This window comes from Ambystoma mexicanum, chromosome 1p (assembly GCF_040938575.1).
Source record: "Ambystoma mexicanum isolate Mex_15411 chromosome 1p, UKY_AmexF1_1, whole genome shotgun sequence".
Classification (NCBI taxonomy): Eukaryota; Metazoa; Chordata; class Amphibia; order Caudata; family Ambystomatidae; genus Ambystoma; species Ambystoma mexicanum.
Genome location: NC_090921.1, coordinates 521220565 through 521239809, shown reverse-complemented (window position 1 = coordinate 521239809; position 19245 = coordinate 521220565).

The window sequence follows — 19245 nt, the reverse complement described above, 5'->3', positions numbered from 1 at the left end:
TAGGAAACATTTTCTTTTTGCTGTTTCACCCCCATAGACATCTATGGAACCCGCCAACTTTTTGCTTCTGTTTTGCGCCTGTCCTGAATTTGGAAGCCTTTTTACTTTACTTGCCTTGCAAAGCCCATCTGATTTGGGGACAATGCCCAGTCCCTATAGGTAGCAGTGCAAGAGTACTCTGTTTGTGAAATTCTTTGTTTATTTTACACTACACTCTTCAAATTACAGAGATGTGCAGTACGAATAATTTGTGTCTCTTTACCTTAGCTTTCAGTAACTTTGTGCTTACTTGCATAATGTGTCCAAGATGGGATGATGGCAGTGGAACCTTTTCTACTGTGTTTATTTTAATGGTCTTGTGCACTTTTGCTTTTTACAGTTTAATGACTTTTAGAGTATCATATGCTCTAAAATACTGATTTCCCATACTAGTGTTATAGAAAGTCAAGATTCTATTAAAGACACAGAGACAAAGGATTATGCTTTACTTTCTTTACTTCAAACTCGAGCAACATTATAACAATCAATAATATATAAAAATCAACACAATAAAAGAACTACATTTCCCACGAAATAGTCCTTTTTTTCTAGTCCATTTTGATATGTTAAAACTAGAGACATGTGATATTCCTCGCCAATCCTTTCTCTGCCAGTCCATAACCTTCTCCTCTTTCCCTTGTCCTTCTTCTTTCTTTGTCTGTCTCGAATGTTAACGCATGCTCCCCAACCGGTAGACGCGGAAACATAAGTATGTCTTCCTCTTGCTTGTCTCAGGATCTTCCTGCCTTAGGTTCTGTTCCTGCTAAATAATCTATGATAAGGTGGGCAATCATTAAAATACAATCCCTTACAAAAACGTTATTCCATAGACATTACATTAGAATATCAATTAGCTCATACAACAAATGACTGGGTGGGATAATCCTTTGCCTCTGTGTCTTTAATAGAATCTTGACTTTCTATAACGCTAGAATGGAAAATCAGTATTCTATGTCAAGACCGGAGGCTCGAATTATGCTTGTTCAAAGCTTACTCACTACCAACGTAGACAATTGATCTATTGGTCTAAAGTAAAACTCGGTGAACGTTGACTCTTTCAACCATCCTGCTGCCTTTAAAAGTCCTCTAACCAAGCTCCTGCATTATATGCTTTTGACGCTTTAGCTCCTCTAATTGAATGAGCACCGTAAGCCCCAATGTCAATGCCCGCTTGTAGCATACACCATTTGAGCCATCTAGCTAGGATTGCAACTGAAACTGCCGCAAATGGCTTTCTTACCGCGATTGGGATACCCCTGCCGGCCTAAGCCTACTTGTCATATCCTCATAAGACTTGAAACAATGAACCAGACATAGCCTGGGTTGGTCCGGAAAGGCAGAGTAAGAAACTGTTTTGATACCTGTCTTAGTCCTCGTGTTAACATAGAACGTGACCCCCGAAGGACTAAATGATTTCCGGTCCACTTCGAGTGCTTTAACGTCAGACACCCTCTTACAAGATATGAGGCAAATAAGTGTAGTGAGCATTGCTGATAATGCCTTCCTCGAAAGCTGGTCATTATCTACCCAGTTACTAAACAAATTCAGGACCGTATTAACGTCCCATGTCTGGGAATATCTGGGCATCAGTTGTTTCAAAAGCCTTACCCCTCTGAGGAGTTTGCATACTAGTGCGTGATATGGCCGATCTATAAATATTCACTGTCCTGTAGGCCTTACCTTGAGCTGCCAGGGCTGCTAGAAAATGCACTATCTGAATTATATTTGCTCTTGTGGGATGTATGTGCCGTTCCACACAACAGCCATTCCAACATGACCACAGCGACCTGGACCTGTAGGCCTTCCTGGTACCCGGTGCCCAAGCCTCTTGAATTACTCAGCATTTCCCGAATGTCCTGACTTCCGTCATGCCCCCCGGAAATCACCCATGCTATCAGTCTTAGGTTGCCTTCTTGAATCAGGGGATTAATCTCTCCTTCTGGATCCTGAATTATCTCTCTGAATTGCGGGAGCAACAGGGGTTTGTCAATTGATAATTCCAGAAGGTCCGGGATCCACACCTGACTCTTCCAGTCTGGCGTCACCAGAATTAAAGTTGCCTGCTGTCTCCTGACCTGAGCTACCGATCTGGGAATCATTGCAAACGTAGGGAAAGCGTACTCTCTCTCCGGACCACACTTCTGTAGAAATGCATCTGTCGCTTCTGCTGCTGGGTTTAGTCTCCAGCTGAAGAAGCGAGTTAACTGAGCATTCAACCTCGATGAAAATAGGTCTGTTGTGCATGGCCCCCTTCGTCTCCATAAGGATTTGAAATACTGTCCTGTCCTGTCTAGTTGCCAATCGCTGGCATCCCTCAAATGTCTCGAATTTCAGTCTGCTACTTCTTTTTGCAAGCCTGGGAGATGTTCCGCTGTAATGCTGATCTTGTTCTGTAAGCACATGTGCCAGAAATCCTTTGCTAGTTCTGCTAGCATCCTGGACTTAGTCCCGCCCAACCTGTTTATGTAGCGTACTGCAGAGACGTTGTCCATTTTCAGTAACAGTTCACTTCGTCTTGGGTCCAACACCATCAGCTCTTGGCAATTGATGTAGAGCTCTAGCTCGTTCCCTGACCACCTGCCTCCATTGTCATCACTCCGGAACGGTCTCCCCAGCACCAACGTCTGGCATCCGATTCTATGATGAGGTCTGGGAATGAGCCAAATATCGCTCTTCCATTCCAGGCCTCCATGTGTCTGAACCACCACCATAGTTCTGTCCTCGCCTCTGCGGAGATTGGTATTTTCTGTTCTTATGATTATCCTCTCCGTAGGTGCTGAAATTGTAGGCGCTGTAATGCCCTCTAGTGCAGGGGCACCAGGAAGATCTGAATGGATGATGCTAGTCTCCCTACCAATCTGGCCAGTTCTCTCAGTGATAACTCTTCCCTCGCTAGTATTTTCCTGATGTCCTTCTAAATCAGATTCACCCTTGTTATCGGCAAGCTGGGCGTGGCTGCTCTTGTGCCTATCACAAAGACCAGGAACTCTAGTGATTGAACTGGCTCCAATTCAGATTTCTCCCAGTTTATTAAAACCCCAAGCTCTGCAACAGTTGGATTGTTACCTTCGCTTGTTGTTCTAGCCTTACCTTGTCCTGCCCTATCAGACAGAATTCGTCTAAATATACCATCAACCTGATGCTCCGCTCTCTCCGGTGATTGACCACTATCCTCATCAGTTTTGTAAAAGCCCAAGGTGTTGACGCTAGCTCGAACGGGAGGTATGTGAATTCCCATGTCTGACCTACCCACCAGAATTGAAGGACCTTCCAATGTTCACTTGCGATTGGGATCATTAGGTAGGCATCTTTGAGGTCTATCCTCACTAGCCAATCCTCTGATTGTAATACTTCTCTTAAAAGATGGATTCCCTCCATCTTGAAATGTCTGTATATGATGAATGTGTTTAAACTTCTCAGATTCATCACTGTCTCTGTTTCCTTTTGCCCTTAAACAAGAACATATTGCTTATTAACCCAATCCAGGTTTCGAAATTGAGATTTGATGAGCAGGAGCTAAAACCAGCTGTTGGGGTGTCAAACCTCACCAAGGTAGGAGGTACCGCTGGGGAACTAGGAGCGAGTATCAAGCACACCACAAATCTCATTTTCACATGAGACGCGCACTTTAACTTTTTGCACATAATGTTTGATTCATTGTGTTTAAATGTGAACTAGGTGTGTCCTAATTCTTCTATACTAGCATTCACAAATACTCAAAGTTAATGACACGTATGCATGTTTGTAAGGCAAAAATTGAATGGGGAGCCAAAAGTAGCTCATGGTAGCTGCTGCTATCAAGCTATCCAGGCCCTCCTAGGCTAGAAACAGGAGCTAAATAGCTCCCAGCTCCCCTGAATTTTGTACCCTGCGATCGAGGAGTCGGACGCCTGTGCGATGGCCCTTTTCCTCTCTAGAACTAAAATCTCTTTGTCCAATATAGCTTTGTCTTCTTTGCTGGACATTATCTGTCTCAGGTATTCTGTTTGTACTGGTTTTTGATAGCATTCTAGTTGGAAGCCCTGTATAGTCTGTTTGACCAATCTATCTCCTTAAAACTTTCTCCACTTTTCTAAGAATATCGCTGTCCTCCCCCTCGCCGCTCTCTGCCCCAACTCTCAGTGCTATGTGGATGATACCCAGCTCATTTTCATGCTACCCTCGGCCTCCTCTTCTCCTTCCCTCATCTCTGACTGTCTTTCTGCTATCCAGGAATGGTGTGCCGCCAACGACCTCTGCCTTGATGCCAGAAAGACTGAGATTCTACTTATCGGCACACCTACTCCCTCCTTCCCTGCAGCTCTCTGGCCGGCCTCTCTAGGCCCTCTTCCTGCTCCTACCTGCAAGGCAAAAAACCTTGGGGTCATCTTCAACTCCACACTCTCTTTCTCTCCCCACATATCCGACATCTCTAAGAAGTCACACTACCAGCTACACCTCCTCAGAGGTATCCTTCCTTTCCTCGCCTTCCCCCAGAAGCTCACTGTCTCTAGAGCCCTGGTTCTGTCGAAGCTGGACTACTGTAACAGCCTCTATCTAAATCTGCCCACCTCTACTCTCCGCCCTTTGCAACTCATCCAGAACAGGACTGCGAGACTTGTCCTTGGCCTCAAGGCCAGGGATAGTATCTCTCCGGGACTGAAATCACTACACTGGCTCCCAGTGACTGCGAGGATCAAGTTCAAAACCCTCTGCATTGTCCACAAGGCCGTCTGGGGCCTTGGGCCAAAATACCTTCAATTCTCTCTTCCTAAATATCTTCCTTCTCGAGCTCTTCGCTCATCCGCCTCCAACTCCCTCAGGGTCAGCCGCTTCTCCAAACAACGAGTTGGGGGCTGATCTCTCTCCGCTGCAGGGGCCTCCCTCTGGAACAGCCTTCCTGCCTCCCTGAAACATGAGGAGAGCCATCTCTGGTTCCGGAAGCACCTGAAAACCTTCCTCTTTGCCTCCACTTTCTCTCCCCCTCTCCCTTGCTAAAATTACTGAAACTGCACTGAATCTGCAACTGGGCCACTCACCGTTCCCGGTCCCTGGCCCAGCCACTCTCCCCTGCACTGCCTCCTTGGCTACCACTGCATTGCGGGACTGTGTCTGTATCCCTAAAGCCTCCCTTCCCAGCATTTGTCTGCACTTACCTCGCACTTGCCACCAGCTGGCCCTTGTTATTTATCTTGTATGATAATACCCCTGTACTGCACTTTCCTCTCTCCCTTTCCCCCTTGCACTTTTCCCTTCCCCTCTACCCTTGCGCGATCTGAATGACACCTGGCCTAGTAGGATCGTTGTCTGTCTCCCCTTGTTTCCCCCCCCCCTGCCTCGTCCCGCCTTGAAACACTTGTGTATAGGCGCGTTACAAATGCCATATCATATCATATCATATCTATCTCTGGGGTCCCTGGCTTCACTGTCCGATTCGGTGCTTCTGCACTTATTTTCACCTGTGTTTGTTTGCTGGCCTCTGTTGTTGCCTCTCCAGCCTCTGGCTCTTCCCCTTCCTCTCGACTAAAAGAAGGGATTGGAATTGGGCTTGCGCTCCGCCTGATCTCTCCAGTTACTCCTGTTATTGTAATTGGACCTGTATGATGAATAGCGGCTGGCCGAGCGGCCCCTTCCTCTGCCAGCCCTTCCAAAACCCTTCTGACCAAACATTCTTTTCAGTGAAGCCTGAGCTTTGTCGATAGCGCATAAGTATTTCGCGATCTCTTTAATGAAGGCCTCCCCAAAGAGCTTGCCTCTACTGTCTGATTCTGACTGTGAGGTGGGCAGTTCACTCATTTTGGGGTTATTTTGACCAAGATAGACCTGTGCCTTTCTGTTGTTAGGGCTCTGTTGGCGTTGCCTAGTAGGCATATTGCCCTCTGCGCCAATCCCTCTAGGATCATAGGGTCCACTTTCTGTTCCGGCTGTTTTGCCGCTTCAGATCTTTGTTAGAGGGCCTAGAATATCCAATACATTATCCTGGCGATCATGCCAGGATCTATCTATGCCTTTCTTAATGTCTCTGACATACCTTCCCATAAAGGCTAAAAATAAATTGTCAATCTCCAGCATTTGCGCCACATCGTCTGGCACATGTGGTCTGGAGTTTGCTCCTGGCCTCTTTTGACAGACTATCTTAAATCCTCATCTTAATACAATTGGCAATCTTGGCGGGGGCTCCCACTCCGCCGACCTGGGATGAATGAGAGAGTCCGGGTGGAACACCTCATCTACCTCTTCTTCCTCCTTTTGCCTTTTTCATTTTCTTGCCCGCCTTATGTTTTTTAGGAGGGCTTGGGGATGAGAACTCTCGCTCCTCAGAGCTTTCTTCTGATGTTTTTTCATCCCACTCTCCCTTGTCCAGCTCCTCAGAATTGTACTCCTCATCCATGTAACCTCTGCCTCTCCTTCCCTGTGACCTCACTCTTTTCTCACCACACCTCTATCTACATGGAGTGCCCGTGGTCTGGCTACTGCAGGCCTTTCAGGCTTTCTTTCTTCCCCCTTGCCCCTCCTGATATCTTTCTGGGGCTTCTCTTCTCAGGACTTGCATCCCCTGGGAGAATGAGATTAACTTCTCCACCAAGCTCCTGCCTTGGGCCAATGAACCCATGTCAATATCCCCTCACACACCATTCACTGATATAAGGAAAATAAAATGAGTTCTTAACTGCTGTCCGAGCACCAAATTAAGAGGAAGGACAAGGGAAAGAGGAGAAGGTTATGGACCAGCAGAGAAAGGATTGGTTAAGGATGTCACATGTCTCAAGTTTTAAGAAATCAAAATGGACTACAAAAAGACTATTTCTTGTGTTGATTTTTATATATTATTGATTGTTATAATGCTGCTCGAGTTTAAAGTAAAGAAAGTAAAGCATAATCTGATCCTCCGGTCTTGACATAGAATTGTGGTGCCATGAGATTTTTGCCTGTCCTTTGACCATATTGCATTTTGGCTTTCTTCCTGTCCGGATTTGACATATATAACAAGCCCTTTCCTGGGGAAAGCTTCGGCTTTTCCAGGCAAAGCAGTTATGTGTGTTTGTGGCCGGATATGGGGGTTGGGACTGTTTGGTCCCAGTTCACATACATGACAAATTGTGTCTGTTGCAAGTCAGATGCGGAGGGCAGAGCAAGTCCATGTTTGGCTGCCCAGAAGCTTTTAAGCCCAGTTACCCACTCTGCCGCTGTCCCCCAAAGTCCACAAAAAACCCCACTTCTGGCGCTGCACGACAGCAGAAGCACTTTCCTACCAGACCCAGTCCTGCTCTCCCAATCGGGCTGCTTCGGCATGCAAGGAATAATCCAAGGAAAGAAAACGAAGGGACTTGGAAACTGCCTCAATTTGAAGCGAGAGGCGGCAGAATAATGACTCACTTCCATGATGATTCATGTTTCTCACCAGTTATGATGAAATGGGTGCACCTATGTGATACAGTTAACTGCTCTCCTGAGAGACAGCACCCTACAAACGACTCTGATTTTTCCACACGTCAGGAACATTACCAAATTGTAAGGATAAAATGTATTCAAATCCCAAAGACTTGTTTTTGCGTAACTTTAAGTTTCTGCTTCCTGCTACACATGAAGAAATGAGATAGCTGATTACACCATTAATACTTCATCGTGAAAATAAATATGTGAGATGTTGGTAAGCACTGAAGAGAACCTAGTTTGCATTATTGAAAGGGATTACACATGTAACTGAAATGTATTTGCACTTGTAAAAGCAAACATTCTTATAATTTTATAAACCAAAATGCTGGTATGTGTTTCCAAATGAAGCATCACAGTGCAGGAACCCATAATCCATCAAGTGATACCTACATTGCATGTAGCAATCTATTGTGATTACACCTTGGTTTTTCTGGGTGACATTGCAAAATATGAAATACATTACTATGTAAATGTATAAAATATCAATGATTCTCTAATGTGTGTTTTGACAAGGCTGTAAGCTCTCTAGTGAAAATCTGTGGCAAGCATTACTTCTGTTTTAGCTCTGCATACATGATCAAATGGTGGTGAAAGCTAGCTTCCCTGGGATATTAACCTTGGCCGTTTGGAATGAACAGGCTTGGCTTATCTTTCCCCCATAAACTCATTAGGTTCACAGCACAAAGGGCCATCTGAAACAGACATCTGTGTTAATGAGATGTTCCACCTTGGGAGTTTATTTCAAGAGGATATTCTTAATGAATACATCTTTAATATTCTAGCAAGACTGAATCCCTGGTGTCCTGAGCGTATACAATCCTAAACTGTTTACAGGGCAATCTTGCCTGTGCAAGCAATACCCATCATCAAACAGACCAATGCACTTAGAGTGCCACCTCTTAACATCAGTTAAGGCAATAAGGCCAACCAGATGCCCAGTTATGGAAAACAGACAATGGAGCCTCTGAGATCTGCCAAACTGGCTAATAAAGCAAGCAGGTTTCACAGTTCTAGGAAATCAAACTTAAGGCTGGAATCCTACTGAATTTGTCCACCCTTAACAAGGGTGGAAATATAATGGGCCATTGGAATAAACAGTATTCATGCATTTAAAAATGAATTTTGATATAAATCACTAACCCCATGACTTTGAATCAAAAGGAAATTATGGTGAGATCATCTATCAAATAAGTCTGAATCAGAATTGCCTACCTGTAACTCTCACCTTGTACCCACAGGGATGCCACCCGACTGGTCTGGGATGCTTCTGGGACTGCTGCACCTTTTCAGGGGACTTGCGCTGCTGAGGGCCAGTTCTGGAAGACAGGACTTCGGTTTAGCTGCAACACTATCTCTCGGAGCCCACATTCCCTGTGCTCCCCTTGCGATGCCGCCTTGGAGCCCTTCTCAACTTGTGTTTCGTTAAGGTGCGCTCTCTGTCCTGCTGTGCTGAGCAGGGGCGCGTTGTCGCTCGGCACCGTTCCGCCGAGTTACTTCACTGGTGTGGGCCTGGAGTCCAGACCGGCTGCGACTCCACTCTTGAGGTAAGTCTCTCGTATGGTTAAGAATGAATGTCCGTAATTGTGGTTGCCCCGAATAACCTTTGCCTTCTTTCTTGCAGATGCAGAAGGGATGATGGAGATGTCGAGCTGATGTGGAGGGCCGAGCTCGAGAACGAAAGAGAAAGCGCAAGGCACGGCGCTATGAGCGTCCTTAGGAGTAGGCTCACCTGTGCTGTTGTTCCTTGCAGGTCACTGAAAGATTTCTGGAAGAATGTGGCCAGATGGAACAGGACGCCGGATGGAAGGTGTCCGTACAGCGGTAGACTTCCAGGAGAGTTTGGTAAGTAAGTGAAGCCTGGAGGTGATGGAGCGGATGAATAGTCGCTTACTAATTGTACTCTTCTCATCTCTCTTTCCTGGGATGTTGCTGGATGAAGTTAACGAATTCCAGGGAAGACTCTGGATTATTAGAGGAGCTGGATGCAGATCAGGTAAGGATGAATAATGTGGTTCTTCTTCTTCTCTCGCCCATGCAGGCCAAAGATGCTGAGCAGGACCGGGTGAACGTCACGCTGCAAGCGCAGAATAACGCGAATCGCGTGCCTCAACTCGGGCGTGGTTTAAATAGTCAGCAGGTATCCCAGGTGCCTTCGGGGTGGGCCACGCCCTAGATGCTAGACTGCATGCTGCAGTTCCACGTTGATCCTTGTGGTGGCAGCCATGTTGGTCCACTGCCCAATGGAAACTACACCTGCCATATGAGCCTGGTGCCAGTGGCGCCAGGACTGGCTCCAGGGCACCCGAGAGGGAAACGATTGGGCCCTTGGTGCTTTGTTGAAATACTGTGGCGAGAGCCAGAGGCCCCGAGTTCCCTGGCCAGGGGTTAAGGTCGTGACACTACCTCTTAATAATAAAATTGTTAATAATATTAACTTCATGAAAAATTATGTCATATTTCCCTCTTTCTGCCAGAGCAAGGGGATCCTAGTAAACCATATTTCATTAGTGTGCCATATTGCTTATATCAGATACAAGAGAAAATCTGATTTTAAATCAAAGGTGCTTGACTCACATTAGCCACCACCTTTTCATATCAGAATTATGCCCATCCTGTGAAAACTGTGGGGTGTATTAGATGGAAGTGCTGCCTGTTACGCAAGTCAATGGAAGGATTTTATTAATCAAAAGGGGCAATGTCATGAATGACTACACGTGTGAATGTTACTTATGATAAAAAGGGAAACAGAGGGAATAAGGGTCGAGCCTGGAATCGAAAGCCGCATAGAAGGGCTAACATCTGTTTCAAATGGCTGAAAGCAGAGCCTGGATATTATCTGGAGGATTAGGCCCTATGAATGAGGAGACTATAACCTGGAGCAGACCTGCTTTCCAAGAGGGAGGAGAGGCTGGCTCCTGTCTCAATGTTCTAAAGAATGATTTGAAAGTGAGTATATAAATCCCCCCAAATGTACTTAGATAAGTCCCCTAGGATCATTCTGCTGCAAAGTCCCTGGAGTGGGAGGGAACCGGAAAGTGATGACACTAGGGAGGCCCATTTCAAATAAAATATTTTATTTTAAATTGGGGAATGCACTTTGCTCTCTCACTGTATTTAAAGACTAGTAAGATTTTAATTTCAATGGAAAACAATAGCATTGTACTGTGCTGTGTGTGCAGTGTAGAACTGATAACATTTTGGTGCAGATAAAGTGTAGTTCTTTGTAAATTAAATCCAATAAAATTGTACCCAAAGTGTTTTTACAGGTTTAATCAAGCACGTAGTCTGTGATTCGGATGGGCACGTTCCATAGCCGATTGTGGAATTTCTTGATAATTTGCAGCCTGTGAAAGCCATAGAAAATGATGCAGATGTAAATTACATATTCTCCTTTTTTTGACATTACATAGTAGGGGAAGGGCTTTACACTCATGGGGCACACTCAGCAAAGTTTAGTGGGAAGGGTATTTTACAGTGCGCGCACCAATATTTGTGCATCCTAAATGCATAGAACTGCTTGCCTAACCCAATCCACCAGAATTAGATAAAACGTATTATAAACTGCATTTAAATTGCATGCACATACTAGCAAAGCAAAAGTCCACATTCACATACAAATTGGGGCCAGGGGAATTCATTTAAATGTGTTCACATAAATGTCTTTTTTCTATGCATCTTTTCTCAGATACCAATACTTCTTTTTGATACTGGAGAAAATACAAGTTTTAATTTGCTTTTATTTTAACAATTTATTGCTGTTATTTTATGATAGGCAGCAAGGATCTCATAGAATTGAGGGAGGTGGCATTGTATTATTTTGGATTAGAAATGTTAGAAATATGTTCATTTGATATATGGTGTGACTGCGTGGGTGTGCCACCTCCTAGGGAGATTGTCACAGGCAGGTGTGGTAAGTAAGAATCAGTAGGGGGGCGCTGTTGCACTCATTCAGTATGGCTGCCTGAGTTTGGAGCTCCCTGCTGGGGAAGATCCTTTCACTCATTTCTGCCTCGATGGTGCCACGTTTCTACTCCAGACTCCACAGGCTGATTTCCCCCATTCTGCCGCAGATCCTGGCTGACTAGCATCTCCCGGAGCGAGACGGGTGTGGAGAAAACCTCACCTCTGATTCTCCGCCAGATCCCCTCACGGCATCCCGCGCCACACTTCCATAGTGGGCGGACTCCGTCGCACTCAAGAGCCGGTGATTCCGGGCCCAGCTGGGGGAGGGGCAGCCACTCCTCGGAGTTGCGCACCCATTCTTGGGCTTACCATACGCTACTGGAGTAGCGGCTGGCGATCCCCTGACACCCTGAAATTCTTCCCCCTGTCTGTGCGCTCCTGGGCGACCTCTCCTCACCACCGCCGTCCACCGAAGCCCTGTTATGACCTACAACTTTGGAGCTGCGCTCTCGGCACCTGCGGAAAGTGTACTCCGCATTCTTTTCCTCTTCTGCTCTACACTAGCTACCACCAGGAGACCTGTGATCCCAGCAGCACACCCCCTCGGCTGGTTCCGCTTTTGCACTATGGATCGTACGGCGGTCCAGTAGACCTACGGCGGGATGGCGTGAGAGAGGAGATGCCATCCTTTCACCAAGCCTTAAGTTAGGGGGCCCACTGCCTGCAACTCTGTGCACCGTGCCGGCGCACCCATTACCCCTGACCCACTGCTGTGCTGCTGCAATTGATGATGCGTGGGTGGCAAAACACAACTCCTGTACGGAGGGACATTGAGACACTAACCCCTGCATTGCCTCACACTACTCGAACAACCCGTTTCCTCTTTGCCTCCCCTGTCAATGCGTGGATATCGGCTTCCTCCTGAGTTGGGGCTCACAGCTGGCACATTGACGTCCCTGCCCTGGCACATAGTGGACTGGATACCGTGCCGCTTAACCTGTCTACACTGGGGCAACATAGAACATCATCTTTGGCCGAGGGACGCATGTTGCTCTATCCCCCCCTTGCGCACTAATCATTTCCACACTGTCTCCCGGCCCTGCATCTGCCTGAGGTGTGTGTGTGGCTGCCCACGTGGTTGTGGGCCGACCCACACTTGTCCTCCGGGTGGGAGCCTTATACACCTCGTTCCTACATCACAGTGGGTGCTGGTTGGACCTCAGTAGCACTGTGCATCACCCCTAAGGTCAGGATAGGGTCCTCAGATTATCCCTTTGACAGCTTCAGCCCGTATAGGCCCACGACCCACGGGTCCCCCGCGTGTGGCCCGACTGTTACCACCCTGGTTGTATCTATCCCGGAGTCCAGCGACTGGAACATTGCGCTGATCAGCCCCTTTGAGAAGAAGAGTCTCTGAGTGCCATCACAGTCTGAGCAACTCATGCCGCACAATCTCCTCCCTCTACTGCCAGCTTCAGCACCATTGGGGAGCATAATCTCCACCCACGGCAGAGTTGTTGCCTTTTGCCTCATCGCGGGTGCCCGTCTGATTGGTAGCTCATTTTCGACCACCTCCATCAACACTTATCACCCTTTTGTATGTGGAAGACCACAATCCGTTCGGCTATAGACTGGGAGGTCATTTCGGCCACAATTTTATTATTGACCAACTCAGGCCACCTGGCCCTAGTCTGGGAGTGAGGGGAGACATGCAGACCTTCTCCTCATTGTGTCTACCTACTTGAATGTTGTGCATATGACTGTACTTTTTCGCCCCGAGTTGCCGGTCACCTGCTTGGTCAGTTTCCCTGATATACCGAACCACGACCAACGTCCCTCAGTATCAGTCCTACCTGGCCCGGCGGCACTCTGAAACGCACGACTTTGCATCTAGCACTCAATTGTGGGACACTCTGAACACTCCTACCAGGCATTACCGCTCGCTGATTAAGCTCTTTGGCCTGTTCCCCCTGTCCCGATCCTGTGGGGGCTACACAATGCTGCTTCTGCTTGACCGATGTGACCATGACCAAAGGAGCCAACAAAAGGCAAAGTTCCATCAACATGTATGCAAAGCTACGCCAAAACCAAATGAACCCCTACTGGAATTGGAGGTACACACGTCAGTGCCCCCTGAGGCTACAGAGTCACAGATAATAATGGAATACATGTGGGAGGGATTCACTACTCTTCATTCAAAACTCAATGACATGAGTGGAACCATATGCCCGATCAAAGCCCACATGGAAAAAACTGACGCTCGGGTGACGGAGGTGGAGACTAGAGTCGGGACGGCTGAGGACGACATTGTTGCTCTGTGGGCCGAAGTAAACACCTTGTCCAGACAGGTTCACGATGTAAGGAAGAAAAACGAGGACTTGGAATCGCGCTCCAGGCGCAATAACTTACACATTTCCAGTGTCCCAGAGGATAACATAGAAGGCCCTATGGAAGATTATGTTGAGCGCACTTTGCTTTCGCTGCTGGACTCCCTGAAACTCTCCTCGCAGTTTGCAATTGAGAGAGCCCATAGTTCCTTAACACCAAAACCCAGGCCTGGCGCTCCGCCCCACCCCGTCATTGCAAGAGTGTTAAACTACAGGGACAGGGATACCCTTCTCTGTGTGGCAAGAGCCAAAGGGGACCTCTTTCTGGACTCCTCCAGAATACATCTTTACCCTGACTTCTCCGTGGCTATACAACAAGAAGAAACACCTTCCTGGCCATCAAGAAAAGGCTGCGAGACCTAGGAGTTAAATACTCTGTTATACCCCGCAAAACTCAGGGTCGAACACTCTAACCGAGTCTTCTTCTGTACCATTCCAGACGAGGCATTTAAATTCATCGATGAACATTTCCTTGGTTAATCGAAATTGGGCACTGTCCCTGCAGTCTCTTCACCTCTGTACTATATCCGGAGTGCTGGGAATACCTAATGGGGAATTGGGCTCGGATGACTGCTACATCTACACACTATTGGCTCTATGTGATCGGATGCTGTCCGGCCTTAGCCCGCAATGTTTGTGTTTATTTCTTTGCTTCCTCTATATTGCTTTTACATTGTGCACCACAGAATGCCTAGTCAATAACCCACCTTGGATGTACTACCACTCATGGCCAATGCACCTCCCCCCAGGAGATGACGCTGCTGTTTTTGGTTCAATTGAGGGTGTTGCGGGTTATCACGCTTCTGATTGGGGGAGTGGTGGGGGTGTGTGAGGTTTGGGAATGTTTCATAGTTGAAAAATTGCTTGACATGTGACTGGGAATCCGAGTTCCTAAATTCTTCCATACTGGTCCTGTCAGATTGAGGCCCTGGTGCTTCTGGTTTGGTCCCTGCGGATCGTTCCCCGGCTGTGGCACTTGCACATTGTTACGGATTTATTGTCCCAATGGCTGATAACAATGTTATGTGTATGAGCTGGAACGTTAGGGGGCTGGCTAACCACATTAAAATGCAGAAAATGCAGCTGTATATTGAATGGCACAAGGTTAAATTACTTTTCTTGCAAGAAACCCACGCTATCTCTAGCGGATGTGAGGGGTTTGTGAGATCATGGTGCTCCCAACGCTATTACACCTCCTATTCTACCCAGAATCGAGGAGTCATGATCTTAATTCATAAAAGCGTCAAATTCCAACATAAAGTTACTCATATAGATCCCCTGGGACGTTATGTGCTATTATTCGGGTCCCTGATGGGCAGAGAGGTTTGGTTACTGAACATATATGGCCCTAACATCGATGATCCAGACTTCTATATACATCTCTCCTCCTTGCTATCTGCATTCCCTCTTATCCCTATCTTCTGGGGCGGGGACTTCAACACTATCTTAGATATTAACTTCGACAGATCAGGCTCTAAACCTTTGCCAACTTTCCAAGGCAGCCAGAACCATCATAGATTTGCAGGCCCAGTTCGATATGTCTGATGCATGATGACTGATTCACCACAACACCCATACATTCTCCTTTTACTCCTCGGTCCGCGATTCCAATTCACGTATAGATAGATTCCTTATCTCAGATATACTTGTTAGAACCATCACTCCTATGCCTATCCTTCCCAGAACATTCTCGGACCACTCCCCGGTGACGGTTTCCCTGAACTGGAGTACAGACGATCTGGGGAGTCGCTCGTGGAGGTTGAAACCGCATTCTTTCCGAGATGTGGCCTTTGAGGCTGAACTGGGAACCAGCATTGACGACTTCTTTACATTAAATTCTGGTTCTGTAAAAACACAAGCCACTCTTTGGGAGACATTTAAAGTCTATATCATGGGCATCGCAATCTCCAAGGAGTCGGGGATACTTAAGGTAATCGGAGGGGACATTTCCGCAAGTGAATCGCGACTTGCCCTCTTCGAGGCCCACTATGATTCCTCTCAGTCACCCGTCACTCTAACCGATATAGGTACGGAATTGGATGCGTTCCGCACCCAGGCAGAACGCGAACGGAAGTTTCTTGATGACCCCCAGGCTGCTCGGAGTTACGGGGAGGGTGAGCGCCATGGCCGCATACTGGCCAGATTGATCCGTCATGAGAACGGGACGTCACATATCCCGGCTATCGAGAGGACAGATGGCACTCCAGCTCTGTCATCGCCTGATATTAATACCGAATTTTGCACCTTTTATGAAACTCTCTATTCCAACATTGATAGTGCTCCCACCACCGAGATAGAAACATTCTTGGACAGCCTCCCGCTCTCTATCCTTTCCCCAAAGACTAGGGATGCCCCAGACACCCCTATCACACCCGAGGAAATCTAAAAGGCCATAGACTCGTTGGCCTCTGGGAAAGCCCCCGGGGGCGGCGGACTCCCTGTTGAATTTTATAAACAAAATAAGAATGCCTGGTCCCCCACTTATCAACTCTCTGGGAGGAGGCCTGCGGAACGGGAGTATTTGCATGAAGGTGTGGTTGAAACAATCTGCTGAACCATTTGTCTGGGGATGATACATGATATCCTCAAGGTCTTGATGTTGAATATCTTTTTTTACATCCTGCATTAGGTGAGACATGAAGGTGGTACCTTGCTCGGTTAGAATTCCTTTTGGGAATCTGACCAAGGCAAGGTGGGAATAAAGCATTTAAGTACATGTTGTGCAGTATTGTTCCTCATTGGGAAAACCTCTGAATAGCGGTTATCAGAGTCTAGAAACATCAGGATATATGTATTGCCCAGTTTTGATGCTTCATGGGGCCCAACTATATCCATGACAATCCTCGAAAAGTGAACTTCAGTGATGGGCTGTGGTTATAATGGGGGCTGGTGAAGTATTCCAGCAAATTTCACAACTGGCCACATAGGTCTTAACGTCGGCCTACAAATTGGGCCAGTATAATTTGCTCACAACTAGATCCTGCGCCTTGGTGACTCCCTGGTGTTTGGCCGTTAGGTGGGAATGGGCCAGTTCCATGGCCACTCTTTGGAGGCTGCTTGGAATGATGATTTGGTTTCGACAGGTCACATTCCTCTCAACATACCCTCGATAGAGTACGCCCCGCTTGTAAAGGAGAGTCCACTCTGTACAAAGCTCACAGTTTCAGAGACAACCCTCTCAAAGGTTTCAGACAGATTCTGATAATTTCTTTGTGCAAATGACAGGTCTGGTACAGTGGGAGTGTTATCCCTGTCAGTTGGGGAGAAAGGGGTCAAGTTCTGATTCGCCTGCCCAAAGCCTCTGGTGCCTCTGGTGGGGTTACATAGACTATCTACTTCCTGTTAGGTTGGTATCAAGGCTTGTTCTATGATTCTCTAGGCTACGGGTTCCTCTCTCCTTTTCACTGTGCATTTTTGTGGCCTGGCATTGTGTAATAACACTTGAACTTCTCCCCTGAAGTCTGGGTCTATGACACCGGTGGTGACATTTAATATTGTTTCCAGGTCAGTCATGACTTCACAGCCAGCCTCAGATAGCTGCCTTGGGGAGGAAAGAGGTCTAGGCCTGTAGGAATAAACCTTCTCTCCTGCCTGGGTACCTCAAGTTCATTCAGGCTAAATAAATCATAGCCAATGGATTGAGGGGTTACCTGTTCAGGTAACCAAGCTGCTGGGGAAAGACACCTCACTAGCATGGTCCCAAGCTTGTATCAGGTTGTCCAAACCCCACTTTTGACATCAATTGTGATAAGCCAGAATCAGGAGATGGACAAGATGATATTTTGGAAGTGTGGCTTTATTTGAGCACAACAAAACATTATTCTATCCTTATGTTTCTAGGCCATTAGCTCAAGAAAAAAGAAATAATCCAAAAGGATGCACGTTAGGAGGTCTTACAAAATAGTGTCTGTCCACCGCCTAGAAACCTCCCCTAGTCTGATTCTTGTCCCTACCCCTATAAACCAAAAGAACCTACTTTCAACAAAAAGGTATCCTAGGGGTCTTTTACCCAAATAATGGAAGGGCGGATGGTTTCTGACTCCACCTGAATATGTCTGGTTCAGAATGGTTTGGAATGGTTGCTGAGGTGGCTTCACTGCCTCTGCCTCATCTGGTGATTACTCATCAGTTGGAGCAGCTGCTCCAGTTCCACTGCAGCACTGCAGGAATTCAGCATTGCTTGGTCTTGGCTTCACTTGGATGCTGCTTGAGCGCTCTGCACCTCTCGAGACCCTCTGGGATTGGGCTTCTCTAGTCCGTATCTTGACAGGGGAGCCGGGCATTCCTCTAGTTCCTCCATGCTTTCGCCCACCATGTCGGGCATGTGCACTGCTCCCTCTGTCACACCTCCCGGGAGGAGGTCTCGCTTTTGGTACTGATGGGTGTGTCTTCCCTCTCTGTAGCCCTATGGGTTCCTCTCTTTCCCTGTTCCACCGTTATTGGGTCTCTTATCTCCTGTGTAATGAGGGGGTGGAGTCTTCTCCCATTCTCTGCCTCTCATAGAAGATGGGGCATGCAAGGGGTCAGTAAACATACCAGCCATTGGTGTAAAAGGGGCTAAGTCATTACACACATTAATTCCCATGTAATCAACAAACCTATGAGAGCCCTGGGATAATGGAGGGTAACACATATCCCTATTTAGGGATTGCCTGTCCCCACGGGGGGTTCATCCCCACTGGGATCATACTATCCCTGTCCATTAGGGGGGGTGTTAAACTGAACAGGCTCACATCCTTAGTCCCAAAGGGGCCGAATTCCCTGGATTAGCCACACAGGCCAATTCTAATTGTGCAAATAACTTTACGTGTCTTATTGTTGTGACTTCCCCTGCATAAAGTAAGGAAACTACCTTTGGTTTTCTTTTATTTAAATATCTGCAGGTTTTAACCACAAACAGCCTGTTTTATGGGGTGGGATTGTATGTCACAGAGTGTTGGACCAGTGATTGACACTTAGTGAAAAGAGAAACATATCAACAAATATCTCAATAATAAATTGGCTGTGATTTAATCATGAAATGCAACAGGTCATTTGGGAAACACTTCACATCACAAATTCTATGACAAGACAGGAGGCTCGCATTATGCTTTACTTTCTTTATTTGCTGCCACACCAGCACTTTAAAACTTAACTTTAATACTGTACATTTATGTTCTTACAAAACCACAGTTATGGAAAACGAAAATGGACCAGTTTAAATGTTTGTTCCACATCTGCCTGTGATCACTGTAATCACCCGGGAACTACTAGTCCAATGATACTCCTAGTCTCTGGTAGTCCAATCCTCCCAGCTCTGCACTTATCAGAGGGCAGCCTCCTGTATAAGAACCCTTGTGCCCAGGTCCTTTCCTCTTTCTTTTTGCTGCCATAAAATAAGTGACATATTTCTCTATCTTTGCTTATAGAAGGATTGTTAGTCACGTATATATTTCTATAATTTATGTGATATGTGTATATCAGTATGGCATTACATCGTAGCGCGCATGGAATTAGTTTC